Consider the following 20,916-nt stretch of genomic DNA (forward strand, 5'->3'; position numbering starts at 1 on the left):
AACTTAGGGCTTGTCCGGTAACGTTTTTAAAAATGATTTTTCAAAAATCGATTTTGAAAATAAAAACGAGAAAATAAGATTGGATTTTTGAGATCCGAAAATGTGTCCGGTCGCTTATTCCGAAAACAATTTCAAAAACGAGAGAAGATGGCAACTAGAGATGAGAGAGAGACCTGAGAAGAAGATAGCGACGTGAGAATATGGAAGAAGAGAGCACGTTCTTTTTTTTCTTTGTTTTGGAAAATATATCTCCGTGTTTTCTAAAATATGAGAATGAAAATGTGAAAACGTCTATTTGTCATTTTCCTGTTTTACGAGTAAAATAAAAAAATATTTTCAAAAATTATTTTCTGCATTTTTGAAAACAGACAAACGAACGCATTTTCAAGCCATTTTCATTTTATAAAATGAAAAAGATGACTTGAAAACGTTACCGAACGCCACCTTAATGCCTCTAAGATTTTAAAAGATTTAATATATGTCAATATCTTCATGATCCATATAGTCATAGCCAATATTAAAATCGGTAAAGAATGAGCCATAGTTGTAGTTTTGCAAACGCGTGAAGTGATTGATGATGATATATTCATGTATCCAAGATATATTTGATGGTTTTATAATTTATTTCGATATGTTTCAACCAAGGGAAGTTCTATTCATACCTCCTAAAATGGTATTTAGACCTCCAACAATTTTTGGAAGTTTTTAAATCCAATTTTGCCCTTCTAAAAAATGAACAAAATGAAAGATAAAAAAAAAATTAAATAAAATATGCACATTCTCTTCTCCCCCCTTCTCCCTCCCTCATTCTCTTACAGCCATACATGAGGATTATTGGGAAATTTTGATTAAGGTAGAATGTTAAAGATTGCAAAATGGAATAAAGGACAAAAAATATAGAGAAGAACAATTGAGAAAATAATGATCAAAAAGCAATTTCTATTTCCTATTCTTTTTGTTTCTTTCTAGTTTGGCTTAATTGCTTCACTTCATGGAGTTGATCGTTAATTGTTATCTTGGTCTCTTTTTATAGTTTTTTTTTTTTTTTTTTTGCTAGAGTAGACTATGTTGCTAGCCTGATTTGGGTTTAGGGAAATTGATTTTGATAATAGTTCTCTTGTGGTATTCTAAATTGCATGATTTATTAAGAAATAAAAGGAGGTTCATAAGAGTATCCAAGCTTACAAGGTGAATGGTGTTAAGTCTTGGCTATGAACTGAGTTTTAAGTGATGAAAAAAAGATATTACTAGTAGATTTGTATTGGAAAAAATTATGTGGATACAAAAAAGGGCAAGATTGGAAGTTTTGTATAAATTTTAGAATGGGAGGTCCAAATACCAATTTAGAAGGTATGAATAGAAGCTCCCTTCTACCAATTTGATTGCTTGTTAATTCTTCATATGGACTACAATTATTTCATCTGTCATTGACGTTCGAGTATGATATTGAAGAGAGGCCGATTGTATCTTGAAGACGAAGAGAAAATTTAACTATAACAATATTAAATTAATTATTTGATATATAAAGCATTTAATTCTTATTTTATTTTTGTAGAATCTTCTTTATTTTTTATATTTATTTATTAATGAGGAGAGGTAGATATGGAAGTTTGATGATAAGGGGTCGGTATATAAAACTTCACACACACACACACACATACAAAAACAATATGGAGACAACTATCAATTGAAAGTTTTTTTTTTTTTTTTTCCAGCTTAATTGCATCAAGAGTAAGATAATATTGTGAAATGTTCAAAAATTGATAGAGGTTCAACTACCGATTTTGGAGGTATATGAATAGAACACTCTAAAAAAGAAAGGCTTTTATTGATATTATTGGATGATGGGTATTATGGGAAAATTAGCACTACTAGAAATTTCCTCACTAGCGCCCCTTTTTTAGCCACTAAAAACATTAGTGCCAAAAATGAATAGTATCACACTGATACAAAACATTGGTGGATTCTTTTTTCCTCTCACTGAGCATCAATGTGTATAGTATACAGTGGATGCAAGGTATTATTTGTTTAATCCGTCTGACACTGTTAATGTGGTCAAAATTGTAAAATATGCATCTAGAGGAACTGACACACATGCTTTTAATCCTTTTATCAGCTATCGTGATCTATTCTAGCCGTCAGATCTGTTAACAGCTGATCGAACGCTCAATTAACAGAAGGCACCTTTCCTTTTAATCTCTATCGAGACTCGAGTTTAGACCTAAAACCTGATCTAGTTTTTTCTTACCCTCCTCTGTGTGTGTGTGTGTGTGTATATATATATATATATATATATATATTTTATCCAGAGCGGAGCTCCGCTTTGAAATTAACGTGTGAAGTTCGAGTTTTTGGTCACTTTTCGGTTGCATATCCACATCTCGATCATTCAGTTTTTAGGTACTAGTGCATAGATCATCTCTGCAAATTTTCAGCCAAATTGATGATCGTTAAGGTATCTAATTCTCTTAAACCAATGGACAGATTGAATCTGTCAACCTGAACCGTACTAGCTTTAAGGCTGTTATCAATGCCTTAACGATCATCATTTTGGCTGAAAATTTGCAGAGATAATCTATACACTAGTATCTAAAAACTGAACGGTCGAGATGTGGATATGCGACCGAAAAGTGACCCAAAACTCGAACTTCACACGTTAATTTCAAAGCGAAGCTCCGCTCTGGATAGGATATGTGTGTGTGTGTGTGTATATATATATATATATATTCCCTCGGAGTTCAAACCTGAACAAGATCTAGTTTTTTCTTCTCTCATTTTAGTTCGATTCATAACCTCTCTCCTTTCTAGTATTTTCTCTTCTGGGTGACTTGTTACTTGTTTGAAGTCGGCGAGACACGCATTTGGCTTCGGACTATATATCTTCTCTCAGCCCAGGTGACAATCTCAATTTTGAAACTTTATCGAGGATAATACTATGTTGTTTTGTGTTTTGTATGTCTATTCATTGAATTTGGTTGACTCTGATGACATTGATTTGCCTCAGTTTGATTGAAATTTCTGGGGTAGGAACTTTTAGGTTAAGCTATATGCTTCAGATTACTATTCCGTGGTCTTGGGATTTAGTTTGCAATATCCAAACATGTTTAGCTTTATAGTATGGAATAATCAATGGCTTTCTGGAGGGTAATAGACATGCAATATCCCTTGTGCCGAATCCTATAATTGTGTAGTACAAAGATTTTTGAGTTAAAGGATGAGCTGCTCATGAGAGTTATTCCTAGGATTTGTTAGGAGTTTATATTCTTTATTTATTAATTATTCTTTGTTATTCATCATTGTCTAACAACAACAACAAAAATATATAGTTTATTATTGTCTAGATCTATAATTGATGCATCTCTACTTTAATTTTTAGGGCTGTTCTGTGATGGAGACATGTAAGATTTTTTTTTTTTTTTGAAATAGAAGTTGAATTCATTAGATCAACAACCAATAGGCTAGAGTCTACCATAACTTACATAAGCAAAACTCGGCAAGAAAATCTGAACTAAACTATCTAAGCTAGAGCAAATCATTAAAATCTCTAGGACGCTCACATTTAAGCGAGCCTATACAAGAATGAAAAAACCTCGCCTCTTACGGAAAAGAAATCATTCAACTAGTCCCCACTTGCCAATCACGCAATTGTGGTACAAGCAAGATACTAGAAACGTCATAGAAGTTAATCCAACCTCACACAGGCTCAATACCCTAATAAAAATTAGGGCCCAGATTGCCTTGACCTGAGCCCAAGCCCGTAGGCCCGAGCCTAAATCAATTCTTGCTCAGTAGGCCAGCTCCCTTGCCTTATCAGCCCAAGATTGAGCCCAGGCCCAAAGACCCAGTCCCAACCCCAAGCAAGGAGGGCAGCAGCCTTAACCCGCACTGGCCCAATTTCTTCTGCCACCATCCTCCGATGCCGCCCCTCTGGTGGCCGACCGGTCCACCTTAACATCAATTCCGGCAGAGAATCCGAACAGAGACTGCTGAACCCGATCGAAAGTCTGTCCACCTGAAACCTACGAAACAATCCGCGGCCAAGTCGACAAAATCTCTTCACCGAAGTTGCCTCGACCAGCCTCGATATTGTTACCCGCCAACCTTAAGCGCACTCCGGCAAGCCAAGGTTTGCCAGATCCAAATCCAGAAAGCACAAATCTACGCCACGACCCATTTGCAGAACTCTGTGCCTACCTCTCTGAGCGACCAAGCAAAAGCCTTGCTGAAGTCAATACCTTGTCGGCGTCGACCACTGGCGCACACCGACAGGCTAGCGACGCGACGACACCACTGCTAGAGCCAACGGAAGACGTCGCTGCTCTCTGTTCTCAACGCTAGGGTTTGCGTTGCTAGGTTGCAGAAATATTGTAAGGGATTAGACTAGATTGACTATAGGAGACATGTAAGATTTGCTTCTTGCTTAAATCTATTAAATTTATTCTAATTTATCTCTGCTGCTTTTCTAACCTTTTCATTCCACTGCTTGTGTTGCACAGTACAAAGCAGAAGCTTTAAAAGACCAAGAGTCTTCATTGTCACCAAATATGCACCTTATGCTCTGATACCAAACTGTCACGCCCTTGATTTTTTAACACAATTAAAAATCGATATACAATCCCATAATTATATATGCGTGAACGTTCAGCCATCAATACAAAATACCTAGAAACTTTTTCCTTTTAACCCAAGTACATATTGATGCCCTGAACCCACTATCAATATTGACCCGCTCCAGAGAGTCATATATTACATAAGCTTACAAATTAAATTGTCAACAACAAGATAAAACGTAAATGCTCCTCAGAGTTTACTACAACGGAAGTCCTTATCAAAAGTAAGGTCACAGAAATTATAATGAGAAGGTATACACAATTGTAATGGTACCTTTTCATTCCACTGCTTGTGTTGGCTATTGTTGCTTTCTTTGGTGCAACCAGTCCAGATGAAACAAAGAATGCCATGCATGTTATATGGGAGTACCTCAATCCCGAGTCCGGCTATGATGTATGTGTTACTTTGGCTATGCTTGTGTTTCATCTTTGGTGCAAATTTTACCAAATTCAGCAGTAGTTACAACAAACTTGTAAACTTCTCCAGTTAACTGGTCATTATTAAGTTTCTCAAGTATTCATAGTACCTTATACTTGTGGCTCCTGTTGTTACTACCTTTGTACCTTATAATTTGTTTCTAAAGTAGTTTTTGTTTTAACTATTAGGTCAACACAAAAAATAATTCAGCAGAGTTACTAGTTGCTGTTGGAACTTGTGGGACTCTAGTCCCACATGGAAGAAAGTTTGAAAGATCATGACCTTTTTAAGGACACACCCATGTATAGAATTAAATGGGCAACAAGTCAAAGAGTGGGATTCGGTGGGCTTTCCTATTGGGCTTCCATAGGAATATGGAGATATATATATATATATATATATATATATTAAGTCAAAGATGGGCCTTGGGCCTTGGGGCTCTTGGGCTCGGTTTGACTAAATATGATATTCTTTTTGCTTTACTGTTTTGAATTTCGGATATAATCGAACAGTTGCAGCGGATTGAATTGAACAACGTCAAACAACTGCCGACGCAACCGACGTAACTCCTCGTCTTGGGTTCTATATGAGGACGACCTTCGGTCGTCATTGATCAATCAATCTTCTTCTTCCTCCTCCAAAAAAGTTATTCTGAGAAACATAAAGTAGAATTCGTCAGGGTCAAGTTCTTGTGCAAGAACTTGTACCAGATAGTTGTATCCTCTAGATAGACGTCCGAATCTACAGCACAAGTAGGGGCGAATTTCTGTCTTAGGTCACTGCACTGTAAGCCTCTATCTGATCAAGTTAGTAAATTCAATTTCGAATTAACGCTATTTGATTTCTATTAATTACTTGCTATTATATATTCAATTTGTGTTCTATATTAGATTATATACACTGCTACTATTCGTAGATACTGATTGGTTCTAACAGTTGCCACAGTATATGCTTAGTTGTTTCTTCTTTCAAGCATGGAGGGATTTAGACTCAGCAACACCTACTGGAAAAGGGTAAAGTGCATCTCCAAATTATGTAGAATGGTTGTGAATTGCAAGCTTATGTTTAATAAACAATCTTTCATACTTGAAGGGATATATACAAATAAATAAATAAATAAATAAATAAATATATATATATATATATATATATATATATATATATAGAGGGCTTCCACTAAGGGATCCCTTTTTTGGTCTTTTATAGGGATAGGCATTAGACCAACTTTTAGATCATATTTTCACATCTTAACCGTTCAGTTTTTAGGTCCTAATGTATAGATCACTGCTGCAAATTTTCAGCCAAATTGGTGATCGTTAAGGTATTCAAAACTGCAATTTACACGAACGGACCGAATCTGTCGAACCGGAACCGTTCGTGTTTATAATGGTAAATTGCAGTTTTGGATGCCTTAACGATCATCAAATTGGCTGAAAATTTGCAGAAGTGATCTATACATTAGGACCTAAAAACTGAACGGTTAAAATGTGAAAATATGATCGAAAAGTTGGTATAATGCCTATCCCTATAAAAGACCAAAAAAAGGGATCCTTCACTAGAAGGGCCCTGTATATATATATATTCCTATATAACAATTGTACCTATTGATAGAGGGCCATTTCATACTTCACAAATTTACTAGATCACGACAACAAATTAGTATGTGGAGCAGCTAGTGAAGCATTAGCTTTAATTTTTGAAACTGGCTCTCTTGAAAAGTTCTGGAATGAAGAAAGTGGTTTAAGCCCCAGTTACTCACAAATGCAACAATCACTTAGAGCCCATCTTTTGAAGAAAGTTAACTGTGCTTACAAAAATCTACGAACTTGGAGTACTAATGCAGACAAAATCCGCAATGTTGTAAGATATTTTGAGGTAACAATCAATCTTTTACTTAAGAGTACATTATTATAGAATTACTTGCGGATTTTGTCGTTTGTAGACGTTAAATTTATGGACTGTTTTTCTTTATCGGAGTTCTCATGTCCTGGCAGAATCTTTAGTGGTCAAGGGGAAAGTACTAAGGTTGTCATCATGGTATCCAATAATTCAGGTAAGCTTCATGTTCCATATTTCTGTATGATTACTTGATACGACTTTGCAGATCTTGAAGTTTTCTGATCAATATCTGATACTCTATTATAACAGCTGCTGTTTTTGAAGAGGTTTCTAGCTGATGGATTTAAAAAACATATGGACGTTAGTTTTTACTCTATTATCAGTAATATGTTCGTACTGATTTTCTTAGCGACTTTAAGGCCAATTACCTACTTGTTTGTTTCTGACCATTTCATATTTGCATTATAATGCAGTTGCAGCTGCTACTGACAAGAGACGACTTCTATGCTATAAGATTTATGTACTGCCATGAGCCTCCTACTTGAGGTACTTGAACAACAGAGGTACTTTCATCATTTGGTATGCATCTATACTGCATCTGGTTTATGCTTGTCTTCTTGGCTACCATAATGAATATTATGAGCATTAATGTATATCACTTTTCTATATAATTGTTAGAATAAAAACTAAATACAAATTATATCTTGCAGGTTATCCGTAAGGAAAGGGTGCAGTGTCAAAGGAATGGTTGCAGCCTTGGGGAGGAATTAAAGAGTCTTGATGTTTAAATTGTGATGGGTTTATCTGTAATTTTTTAGTTTGTGTAGTTTGATATTTTTTAAAATACAGTATACAATACATTAATGTAGAGGTGCCAGTTGGCACCTTATTTTTTTAATCCAGCTTCATAAATGTGCCACTGATATTAGTGGCATTCCAAAACCACCATTACACACTGATAATGGTTGATTTGGCACTGATTCAGATGCAACTTTGCTTTGGTTAAAGGTATCCCACTGTTAAATTATTGGTGTCTAATATCCCAATAGCACCTGCAATAGAGGGGACTGATTATTCATTAGTGGCTGCATAGTGGCTAATGCACTGTTATCAGTGTGTATTAGGACAAAGGGGACTAATTCCCATTAGTGTGGAATGGGGAAATTTCTAGTAGTGTAGGGACGTGTAGATAACATATTGGTTATTTGTAAAAGTAAGTTGGAGGTCTATTAAGTAAGGAGGTCTAAATATCAATTTTAGAGATATGAATAGAATCTCACATTCAGTATTCTTAATTTCCGTCTGATAAAAAGGTTAACATTAGTGCTTCAGTTCTTCTTCTTCAAAGATTGGGTTGTTTTTCTTTTTTATTTTCCTCGGTTAATCACCTGCAAATTGTGATTTTGTAAATCCAAGCCCTCCCCTCTCATCTTTCTTCCTCGTGTTATTCTTCTGCAGTTCCCCTCCAAGTTTGGTGGCTTGCTCATTTGATCTACGTCCCCAAGTTCTAGTCAATTTCTTGACTAGCTTGTTTTGTCTGCTCTTAATGGTTTTTGATTTTTCGGTAGTGTGCTTTTTCTCTTCTTTTTTTATTACAAAAATGGTGGCTGAGTGAGCTACCACTCCGAGGCTGAGAGCAACTTGGATATGGCCTCTCCCCAAGAGATGTTTTTCACAAGTTGGGCTTCGAACTAGAGACCTCCTATTACCAAGAGAAACCCTGCAGCGTCCACCCCACTTGCAACCTAGCATGCTTCTACTAGACCAACCCCATTGAGTTCGTAGTGTGCTTTTCACTTGTTCTAGTCAATGGATTCAGAAGAGCTAGAGAGAATATAGGAAGCAAAACAACAAAGCAATAAAATAGAGACAAGCTACAGAGACGGAAATAGAAAGCAGTACAACAAACAAAATGGCCTAGTTACCAAACAACTAGTAACTAGAAATTCAAATTGCTCATTTATTTCAATAATAGAGAAAACCACATAAGATAAACGGTATCAAATTAACCATTTGACCTCAACCTCAACTGTTACGTACATACACAGACTTTCTGCAACACTATTGATTTTGATGGAACCATCAAGATCAAACGTTCACTTAAACAAATAAAGGATCTCCATTAATGGTAGTAAATTAAAATACTTGGGCCCCTAGCGTGGATATACTTCAGTAATATCTGAAACCACACTTCTTGGCACAGAGCTTCCAGATTTATAAGATGTCTCTGTAAGTCTAAATCTCGACCCTGATGTTTCTGAATCAGTGTTATAATGCCAATAATATGGAGGTCATGAAGGTGTTGAGAGTGTGAGAGAATGACTGTTAAGCATGGAAACAACTGAAGTCATGGTTGGTCTGTCATTCACATTTTCTTGGACACATAATAAACCAATGTGGATACATCTGATTATGTCATATCTTGAGCTTGTTAACAGGGGATCTATGATATTTGGAATTGTATCATCCCTCCAATTTCTCCAGACCTATAAAAAATTACAAAATATTTAAGAAAAAATTATGCAAGTTAGTTGCAGGCTATAGGGAGAATTAGAGAAGTAATGTAACAAGTTGATTATATATTCTTACTCACATAGCTTAACAAATCGTCTTCATTTTCACCATTCTGAAAACTACCACTCTTCTTGCCACTAATTATTTCAAGAACTAACACACCAAAACTGAAGACATCTGACTTAACAGAAAAGCGTCCATGACTTGCATATTCAGGTGCCATGTATCCACTGTATAATTACATCCAAATTAGAAATGCAAGTATTTTGGTTGGCAGAAGCGTAAATTGTAAGGCAGAAGCGTAAATTGTAAGTTAGAGTGCCAAGTTTACTTACTAGGTCCCAATGATGGTCTTTGTATCTCCTTGAGTTTCATCCATCACAAACAATCTTGCCATGCCAAAGTCTGCAATTTTAGGGTTCATATCTTCATCTAACAAAATGTTGCTGGCTTTTAGATCACGGTGAATAATTCGAAGTCGAGAATCTTCATGGAGGTAAAGAAGACTAAGAACAATTCCTCCTATGATTTTGTAACGTGTTTCCCAATCCAAAATTCCATGATTGGTTGGGTCTGAAAACAATTTTGTTAGAACATATGTTACGTGTGCTTGTGTTAATTGTTGTGTAACTTACTCTTATCTACCACATATAAAATCTAGAAGAAATTATAACTATCAAAAATATTAATTAAGGAGGTAGAGGTTACCATACCAAAAATGAAATGATCAAGAGTTGTATTAGGTATATATTCGTAAATGAGGAGCTTTTCCTCTCCTTTCAAGCAAAAGCCTAAGAGTCTTACTAAGTTTCGGTGTTGAAGTTGAGCAACTAACGTGACTTCATTTTTAAATTCACGATCACCCTGTTCAGAACTCTTGGAGAGTCTTTTCACAGTTATATATCGTCCGTTATATATATAGCTTACCTTGAAAGTAAGTTTATAAAATGAATGGAAAAAAAATGATTAAAAAAAACAAATATTTGAGAAAATAGTCTTTCTTATCACATAGTGTCCACAACAAAAATAGTTTTTACCACTTCAAAGGTTAACAAATTAGCAAAGCACAATTGCAATTGAAAAAGTAAAGCAAAGTTTGTTTACCTTGTAAACAACTCCAAATCCACCTTGTCCAAGCTTATTTTCATCAGAAAAGTCATCTGTTGCTGATCTAATATCTTCAAAGTCATATTGTAACGATTCCATGAGACTAATTTCTTCCAAAGTATCATCTGAGAAAGGTACAACTTAAATAATAATAAACATCATCTAAAAGCACCAAACTAAGACAAATACATTTCTAGACAGTTCAACTTACCGTCAAGTTTTACCCTTGGCTGCTTGACTCTTAAGAAAATGCATATGCCACTGAGAAGCATAGTGACAAAAGCAATCACAACCACAATTATGATGATGATATTTATTTTTGTGTTATTCTTCTTTCCTGCATAAAATCAGTAGGGGGATAGGGGTCACTTCATGACATAATTTTGAGGGCACCTTGTGTACTGTATGGTTACTGGAGTGAGGATGAATGTACTTTTTCTAAGATAAGATGGCCTTCTGACATATACATAATATAATTATAAGAAGGGTAATTATCACAAATGGTACCTAAACTTATCATCTACCTTATCGATGGTACCTGAACTTCAATTTTGATCACAACCAGTACCTGAACTTTTCGATTTTATTTCAAATGGTACCTATCACTAATTTCCGTTAATGTTCCGTTAAAAACTGACATGTGCCAAACATGTGACTCATTTTTGAAGGATAAATTTGTAAAGTTACCCTTTTTTTTTTTAATATCACTTATTTTCACTTATATTGTGGCAATATGGCTATAAAAAATGAGACTATCAAAAGGAAAAACTTTCAACTTCAATTAAAAATATATATGACTGACAGGAAAAAAAATTACTAAAGTTTTGATAAGCTTTTGGTTTTAAATATTTTATAGTTTGTCAAAAAAAAAAGTTTTGTAATTTTATTTGAAATGTTTTGTCTGTATCTATAAAACAATTAATTTTTGTTGAGATCTTGTTTTTAAATTTTATTTTCATAAGACTATAAGAGGGTAGAGATACATTTTTAATTTTATTTTTAATTGAACTTATATTTTTATAAACATATTAATTGATCAAAATATCTAGTAAACAAAATTATTTTATTGCATATTTTAGTCAAACTACTCTTGAATATAGGTTATGTGTTTTGTACATGTTAGTTTTTAACGGAAGATTAATGGAAGTTAGTGATAGGTACCACTTGAAATGAAGTCGAAAAGTTTAGGTACTGGTTATGATCAAAATTGAAGTTCAGGTATCATTTGTGATAATAACCCTTATAAGAACATAATATTATGTGTGTGTGTGTGTGTACCTCGTGTAAGATTAATGTGGACTTATCAATACTCAATATGGAATGCAACTACTTAGCTACATCCCTTACAGAATAAGTAATTGGACAATGTTGGTAATATTCTGATTCATTTCCTGATTCATTATGGATACGTATATTTATGGCCATTACCTGTATCATAAGTAATCATATTTGTACATGTATGTGTTCATTAGGCCTATATGGAATAGGACTAGGAATCCTTTATGGGAGGTACCTAGTTCTGTAATGCCTATATAAAGAGATCTTGGTCCCTGCTCTAGCAATGAGAAGCACTTTATTAACACTCTGCCCCATTGAGAGATTGCCTAAAGAATTGCTCAGAGGAGAAGTACCATGATCAACCATGTATGTTGCAGGTTAGTACCAAGTACAATAAACATTTATCTTAACTGTAATGAATAAACATGTTCTTGGATTGAGTACAATATACATATCTATAATCTTTATTTACACCTCGCTCAGGTGGAGATGGAGTTTCTGGAGTCGTTGGAGTAGCTGGAGCTGGAGCTGGAATATTTACTTGTGAATCGGCTGTAGACATATAGAAAAGATTGTTCTCAAACCGTATATTACAACTTGGTTTAAGAACTCTTGCTCCTGACTTTCCACTGCAACATGCTGGAAGAGCAGAGATGCAATTCTTAAGTCAATTACTGCAATTGACTTTTTCTATGTCCGGAGTGCACTGCGCATGTGCATATATCGTTTCGTATCCCGGAACAGTTGCATGTCCTGCTGCATATTTTTGACGAGAATCCCCCGAAGCAGCTTTGTCACTTAAAATTTCCAGCAAGGGGTTCAGCACCAGCCTGAATGCTTGCTCATTTGACGCGTAATTCGGGCTGGGCAGATACCTAACAGGATCCTCTTCCTTAATACCAAATATTAAGTCTTGAGAGTACCGTACCATGCTAGGCTCTGCCCATAAGATTGCTTCCGTTTTATAGGAACAGTTTCGGATGAGACTCTGAGTGGAATCGCTGAGACAGCTACGACAGCCTTCGAGTCCGAGGTCTCCTCTGCACAATGCAATGGCATTCACTTTGTTGGAGCCTTGTCCGAGAGAAGAGTTGTGAAAGCCGTAGTTGGCTTGGTTTTGGGAAGTGTTGGAAAAGGAGGAGAGAAGGCTGATGAGGTTTTGTTGGAAGATGCTGCCATTAGTGTAGTTGCCGAAATCGGCACATCTCCAGCAATATTCAGCTTCCGAAGTGCACAAGACATCAGTTTGGGTTATGGTGGGAGCAACAAGGTGGTGTAAGGTTATATGAACGACGGAGAAAAGAAGCAGCCATATTGAGGATCCCATTTCTCTTTTAAACTCAAAACTAGTTCACATATTAACATTCTTTAGATGTATTGAGCTTTAAATTAAGACTAGTTAGCTAGCATAATCAACCCACTGTCCATTCTATAGAAACAAAAATTCTATGTTGTCTCTATCTCAACCCTCTCAACCCGGCGGGACTAAAATATTTTAGTGCCATGTCGCTATTTTCTGAACTGTTTATAGTCTAGTCCTATCACATGTGGTTTAGGTGGTTCGTAGTACAATATTGACTAATCCTATTATAACCTAATAAATTTATTATGCACAGTGAAGGTTATTAGAGCTTCAAAGAAACATGGAACCAGGGACATCAGGCTAAGGCCATCTCCAACCCAAAGGGCTAAAAATGGCCCTGGGGCTAAATTTTAGCCCTAAATTCTGTACTATTCATTGATCTGACATCAACCGTCTCCAACCCGTCAATGCTAAATTATAGCCCTAAAATATATTTTAACATTTTGGATTGGTTATATATATATATATATATATATATATATATATCTGTGTGTGTGCTTATTTTTTAAAGTCAATTGACTTATAGTAATTGAAATAAATTATATGATAAAAAATATTTTTTCGGTTATATTTTTTTTTAAAGATAATTAAAAACCACTTTATTCAGCTTTATGTCATTCTTTGCCTTCACGTACAAAACCACTTTATTCCATTTCAAAATTTTCTTGATATTAGACTTGGATGCATTACAAGACTTGACAAGGAAAATTTATTAATAAAAGATAAAAGTTACAAGCAAAATTTATTCATAATAAACAAAAGTTACAAGGAAATTTTAATAGATTATAACAATTTATTTGGGCAACATTAATTAGTCATCCGAGTTATTGAATGGCATTTACGGGCGGTACTCATTTGATGTCGAACCGGATGACGGAAACAACTCACGGCGCCGAATTTTCTCCATTATCTCCCTTTTCTTTCCGTCATAATACTCTTTACTCAAAGGAGTAAAATTGATGGTTTGCATTGCTAAAATAGCTTCTTCCCTATCACGTTCTCTTCTCTCTTCCTTGAGTCGATCTCTTCTTGCTCTTTCCTCCTTTGATTTCTGGAGATCTTCTCTTAGTTGATTGTGCCACCATTTCTTCTCCAACGTTACTTTCGGCTTCTTTTCTCTTGGCAAGTCTTCTTCTTGCTGCATTTCGCCCAATTGGCCTAGGATTTTCAGTTGGAGAAGTTGTTGGTGGAGAATGGGTGGAACTTGTGATGATAGGTTCAACATCATCATCTAATTGGAATGAAGAATTTTGTTGTGATGTTGGTGTGTTGTAAATAACTTGTGGTGTATCTTGAAAAGTCGCCCAATTACATTCTTTGGCCAATTTGTAACAATTGAGAAAATTAAAATTTTTTCCTCTATTGTCGTCCCGAAAATACTCTTCAGCTTGGCGTTTCTATAAAATGTATGTTGTTAATTATGAGCATAATTAAATATAATCTACATAACAATATGATACAAAATTTAAAAAATCACATTGTATTTTAAAATAAATTTTTTCTTTGAAAAAATACTCACTTGATCTTCAAGATTGCCTCCACTTTGGTTCGTCCTCTCGGCACGTTTGATGCAAGAGTGCCATTTGTTCATTTGAGGAAAAATGTGTTTTTGCCACCGAGATTTGCAACTCTCCCACATCCTTTGTACCAAAATAGTATTTTGGATCTCCATGAATTTTTGTTGGACTTGGACCCAAAGACCATCTTCCGATTGACTTGTACCATTGACGGAATTTTGGGATACTTTCACGAAAGCAACGGTGAGTGCTTCATCTTCCAACGGTGACCAATTCACACTTCTTTTCGACGAACTAGCCATTTTCGATAAAAGTAAAATAAATGAGAGATTAAGAATAGGGAGAAAATAAAAGATTTAGAATAGAGAGATATATATATGAGGAAGTAGAAGGAAGAAGTGAAAAAGAATGTTGAAGTCAAATGTATTTATAGTGTAAAAGTTTTTTTTTTTTTTTTTTTTAAATTTAAAGCCAACAGCTACAAAAGAAAAAAAAAATTTAATTTATTTCAAACCAACGGCTACATAGCCAAAGGTCAAAAAAAAAAAAAATTAAAGCCAACGGCTACAAAAAATAATAATAATAATAAATAAATAAATAAAAACCCCAACGGCTAGCTGACATCAGCAACTAGCCGTTGCTGACGTCATGCACATGTCACGCAGCACTACACGGGTGGGCCTCCCATTTCTGATCCATTTGGCCCTAAGGGCTAAAGGGCTATCTTCAAGGCCATATTTGCCCCTTTGTTTGGCCTTTTGGCCCTAAATTTTAGCATTTTAGCCCTCACTTGTTTGGGTTGGAGACCAAAAAGGCTAAAATAAAGCCCTTTAGCCCAAGGGGTTGGAGAAGGCCTAACTAGCCATCAGGGGCTGTCAAAAACGAGTGACCGCTCAAATAGTCAATCAGGGGCTGTCAAAAAGAGTGACCGCTCAAATTGTTTGTGAGAAGAAACAAACACTGGTGGTGTCGACATGGTTAGTGATGAAAAGGGTGAACACACCATATTGCAGTGCCAATATAACTATTTACCATATTGCCTGTATACTATTTACCAAGTCTCAATAAACATTCATATGTACCAGACGGATGAGTGCATTAGTGCAGAAGCTAGTTTAGAGCATTTTATTCCCCAGATATTATATTGATGTAGCTTACTTAATGGTAAAATATAGACGAAGGAAAAAATAATGTGAATTTTTGCAAAATCACAGTTGGATTTGCAAAATCACAGTTATATGTAAAGTCAATAGCTATCATAGATGAGAGTCGAGAGCGAGAGCGTGCCCTCTCAAAACCCTAGCGCCGCCTCCTGTAGGCTGCTTCCAGGGAGGTCTTCGGCACCTCCAGTTCTGGGGTTCCTCTCAACGATTATGCCTTGCGGCGGTTCGGCTCCATTCTCGGTGCAAGGAATGGTGGGTTGTGGTTTGTGTAGCAGCGATCCTCTTCATTCTCCGGCTGAGACGTAAACGACTTGGTGATCATAGTCTGAGGAGGAGATCTGGGATCTAGTATGGATCGGGGCATCATTCCTTTAGGGTTTGTCAGGTCTTTGATGGCGGGACAAGGCTGCTGGTGGCGATGCTGCAGAGCGGTGGCAGAGTCCTACTTCGGTGGATAGCTATAAGGCATTTGATGCTGAAGCCGCTGGTGTGGTCAACGATGGTGGTCTGGATGCATGTAGCGCCGGAGTTGCTTGCATTCTGGATTGATTTGCTGGTCGCGCTGGCTTGGCTGTTCGGAGTCGCTCTTTTGGCTGCTCGGAGTTGCTAGTTTGGCTGTTTGGAGGTAGTTGGTATGGTGATTGTACTGTGTACAGATGACAACTGCATTCGGCGACGATCGACGGTTTAACTTCTCCTATGGGTTGGATTTGGGATCCAAGAGACATTGTGGTTGAATTTCTGCTCAATTTTCAAGATGCTTGCCCTAAAGAAAGGGCAAAAGGAAACTCTAGTTTCCTGCTTTTGTGACTAGCATTTGAGGTAGAGTCTGGTGCTATGTAGGTTGGCTTATCTAGTTGTACACCAATTGAGATCTCTAGGCGACTAGGGTTGCTATGGCAAGAACTTAGATAGTTTTGGAGTTTTGTTTCATTTGGCTAGGCACTATAATAATTGTGCGTATTTTGTTTACAATGAGGGTCACCTATCATATGTTTGGCGGCTTGTGCCATTCAAAATCTCTTGGTATGAGACAACTTATGATGTACGTGCCTTCTGGCCATGGATAAGTAATGAAGTTATCTATTTCTCAAAAAAAAAAAAACTTTAACGAAAAGGGACAGTCAAAATTTGAAATTACATAAACTATACAAAAAGTATATCTCCTCCACTGAAAGATACTTTGGATTGATCGAGCTACCAGCCCTCCACCAACATTATGAGTTCCAAGTCCATCCTTGCATACAAGATGTAAAGAACAAAAAATTTAATTTAACTAATAGATAGACTTCTTCACTTGCATACTTACCAAGCAGAAAGCTTTAGTTACAACTCTTTCTCCACCTCAGTTCTAGTCTTAACTTCCTCAGAGAAGATAGTTGTCACCACGTGCTAGAAACACCAGAAATGACAATATTAGAACAAAATGGTATTCACCTGATCAGTAACTGACTAAGAAAATTATGCTAAATTTGAATGTAATGGTTCCTCAACTTTCTGAATTTATTAATTTTAATTCCCATTAGATAAAAAGGTACAAATCTAGTGCTTCAATTCTTCTTCTTCAAAAATTGGGTTGTTTTTCTTTTTTTATTTCCTCACTTAATCACCTGCAAATTGTGATTTTGTACATTCAAGCCCTCTCCTCTCATCTTTCTTCCTTGGATTATTCTTCTGCAGCTCCCTCCACTTTGGTGGCTTGCTCATATATTTGATCTACGTCCCAAAGTTCTAGTCAATTTCTTGACTTGTTATTTCTTTCTAGTCAATTCTTGACTTGTTATTTCTTTTTTTTTCGATGACTCTTGACTTTTTCTGCTCTTAATGGTTCTTGATTTTTCGGTATTGTGCCTTTTACCGATTCTAGTCAATGGATTCACAAGAGCTAGAGAAAACAAGGGAAGCAAAACAACAAAGCAATAAAACAGAGACAACCTACAAGGATGGAACTAGAGAGCAGAGCAGCAAACAAAACAACCTAGTTACCAAAGAACCAGCAACTAGAAAATTCAAATCGATCATTTAAATCAATAACAAAGAAAACCATATAAGATAAGAAGGACATCAACTTTAACCATTTGACCTCAACCTCAACTGATAGATATATACATAAACTTTCTGCAACACTATTGATTTTGATGGAACCATCATGCTCAGACGTTCACTTAAACATATAAGGCTAGGGGTCTCCATTAATGGTAGTAAATTAAAATAGTTGGTCCCCTAGCGTGGATGAAGTTCAGTAATATCTGAAACCGCAGACACATACACAGAGCTTTCAAATTTAGCAGATGTCTCAATAAGTCTGAATCCCGACCCTGATGTGTCTGAATCAGTGTTATAATGCCAATAATATGGAGCTCGTGAAGGTATTGAGATTGTGAGAGAATGACTGTTAAGCATGGAAACAATTGCAGCCATGGTTGGTCTATCATTCATATTTTCTTGGACACATAATAAACCAATGTGGATGCATCTGATTATTTTAGATCTTGCTGCTGTTAACATTGGATCCATGATATTTAGAATTGTATCATCCATCCAATTTCTCCAGGCCTGTAAAAATTACGAAAATATTTCAGAAAAAAATATACTTAGTTGCAAGCTATGGGGATAAATAGAGAAGTAATGTAACAAGTTTATTATATATTCCTACTCACATAGCTTAATAGGTCGTCCATATTTTCACCATCCCGGAAACTACTACTCTTCTTGCCAGTAGTTATTTCAAGAACTAACACACCAAAACTAAAGACATCTGACTTGCACAGAAAAGCGCCCATGACTTGCATATTCAGGTGCTACGTATCCACTGTATAATTACATCCAAATTAGAAATGCAATTATTTTGGCTCTTAAAATAAATAAATAAACTGTAAGTTAGAGTGCCACATTCACTTACTAGGTCCCAACAATGCTTCTTGTATCTCCTTGAGTTTGATCCATCACAAACAACCTCGCCATACCAAAATCTGCAATTTTAGGGTTCATATCTTCATCCAACAAAATGTTGCTAGCTTTGAGATCACGGTGAATAATTCGAAGTCGAGAATCTTCATGGAGGTAAAGAAGACCACAAACAATTCTTCCTATGATTTTGTAACGTGTTTCCCAATCCAAATGTCCATGATTGGTTGGGTCTGAAAACAATTTGGTTAGAACATATGTAATGTGTATATGTGTTAATTGTTGTGTACCTTACTTTTATCTACCATATATAAAGTTTAGATGAAATTATAACTATGAAATACATATACTAAGGATGTAGAGGATAACATACCAAAAATGAAGTGATTAAGACTTTTATTAGGTATATATTCGTAAATGAGGAGCCTTTCTTCTCCTTTCAAGCAAAAGCCTAAGAGCCTCACTAAGTTCCGGTGTTGAAGTTGAGCAACTAACGTGACTTCATTTTTAAATTCACGATCACCCTGTTCAGAACTCTTAGAGAGTCTTTTCACAGCTATATATCGTCCGTTATGTAGTCTACCATGAAAGTAAGTTTATTAAATTACCAAAAAAAAAAAAATTAAAGAAAACAATTATTTGGGTTATCATATACAGTACCACAACAAAAAATAGTTGTTACCACTTCAAAGGTTAACAAATTAGCAAAAGCATATACAATTGCAATTGAAAAAGTAAAGCTCTGTTTTTATTACCTTGTAAACAACTCCAAATCTACCTTGTCCAAGCTTATTTTCATCAGAAAAGTCATCCGTTGCCGATCTTATAGCTTCAAAGTCATATTGTAACGATTCCACGAGGCTAATTTCTTCAGAAATATCATCTTAAAAGGTACGTACAACTTAGATGGAAAAAAAAATCGTTTGAAAACACCATACTAGACAAATTCGTACATTCTCCAAACACCAGAGACAATCCAACTTACAGTCACATTTTACCCTTAGCTGCTTGACTCTTGAGAAAATGCGTATGCCATCGAGAAGCATAGTGACAAAAGCAATCACAACCTCAGTGATGATGATGATATTTCTTTTTGTGTTATTCTTCTTTCTTGCAGAAAATCAGAAAGGGGTATAGGGGTCACTCCACGGTTCCCATAAATAATTTTGAGGCATGATACCTTATCTATTGTATGGCTACCAGACTACCGGAGTGAGGATGGATGTGCTTTTTCTTGAAAATATGGGTAATTAAAGATCTTGGGAGAACACTGTTTTTCCTTGGTTTGGAACTTGAGCAACTTGAAAATGGTATCTTGATTCATCAATTAGCTTATACCCAAAAGATGCTCAGGCATTTCAATACTGACAAAGTTAAGCCTTCAAGCACCCCAATGGTCGTCCGTAGTCTTGATCCAAAGAAGGATCCATTCCGTCCAAAAGGTGTCGATGAGGATGTGCTAGAGGCAGAAGTGTCTTACCTAAGTGCAATAGGCGCATTATTGTACTTAGCCCAATGCACAAGACCGGACATCTCATTTTTCGTGAACTGTTAGCTAGACATAGCTTTGTGCCAACACAACGCCATTGGACTAGTGTTAAAGATATCTTTCGATACTTAAGTGGTACGATTGATATAGGCTTGTTCTATCCCTACAGAGAGACAATGGATTCTAACCCATCATATGTTAGGGACGCCACCAATGGTGGTCTGCGTTCCCTCTCCCTATTCCAAAACTACATTAGTGTTTTGGAAGGTTTTGCTGATGCTGGGTATTTCTCTGGCCCACATAAAGGTCGTTCCCAAACTGGTTATGTGTTCACCATAGATAAGACTGCGATATCTTAGAGGTCTACTAACAGACCCTAGTCGCTACTTCTTCGAACCATGCACATATTATTGCTCTTCATGAAGCAGTTCCTGAATGTATATGGCTTAGATCCATAGTTACGCATGTTCGAAGCAATTGTGGTTTGAAGTCTACCACAGATGAGCCTACCAACATTTATGAGGATAATGCTACTTGCATTGAACAAGTGAAGCAAGCCTACATCAAAGGTGACAACACCAAGAACATATCGCCTCAATTCTTCTACAATAAGCAACAATAGAAGTTCCTTAAGATCAAAGTAAATCAGGTTCGATCTGAGGACAATGTGGCAGACTTGTTTACCAAGTCACTACCTAAATCCACGTTCGA

General features: G+C 36.1%; 1 long non-coding RNA gene and 1 pseudogene across 1 annotated transcript; one reads left to right on the top strand and one right to left on the bottom strand.

Annotated features, from left to right (window-relative positions):
- The first annotated feature begins 7,094 nt into the window (after positions 1-7,094).
- LOC112202175 lies at positions 7,095-7,617 on the top strand. The gene is made up of 3 exons (XR_005799247.1): positions 7,095-7,227; positions 7,341-7,413; positions 7,578-7,617. It is a non-coding gene; the product is annotated as an uncharacterized LOC112202175 (long non-coding RNA).
- A 1,403-nt stretch (positions 7,618-9,020) lies between these two features.
- On the bottom strand, positions 9,021-20,040 carry LOC112203563 (annotated as a pseudogene).
- Between the last annotated feature and the right edge of the window lie 876 nt (positions 20,041-20,916).

Source organism: Rosa chinensis, chromosome 5, assembly GCF_002994745.2.
Source record: "Rosa chinensis cultivar Old Blush chromosome 5, RchiOBHm-V2, whole genome shotgun sequence".
Lineage (NCBI taxonomy): Eukaryota > Viridiplantae > Streptophyta > Magnoliopsida > Rosales > Rosaceae > Rosa > Rosa chinensis.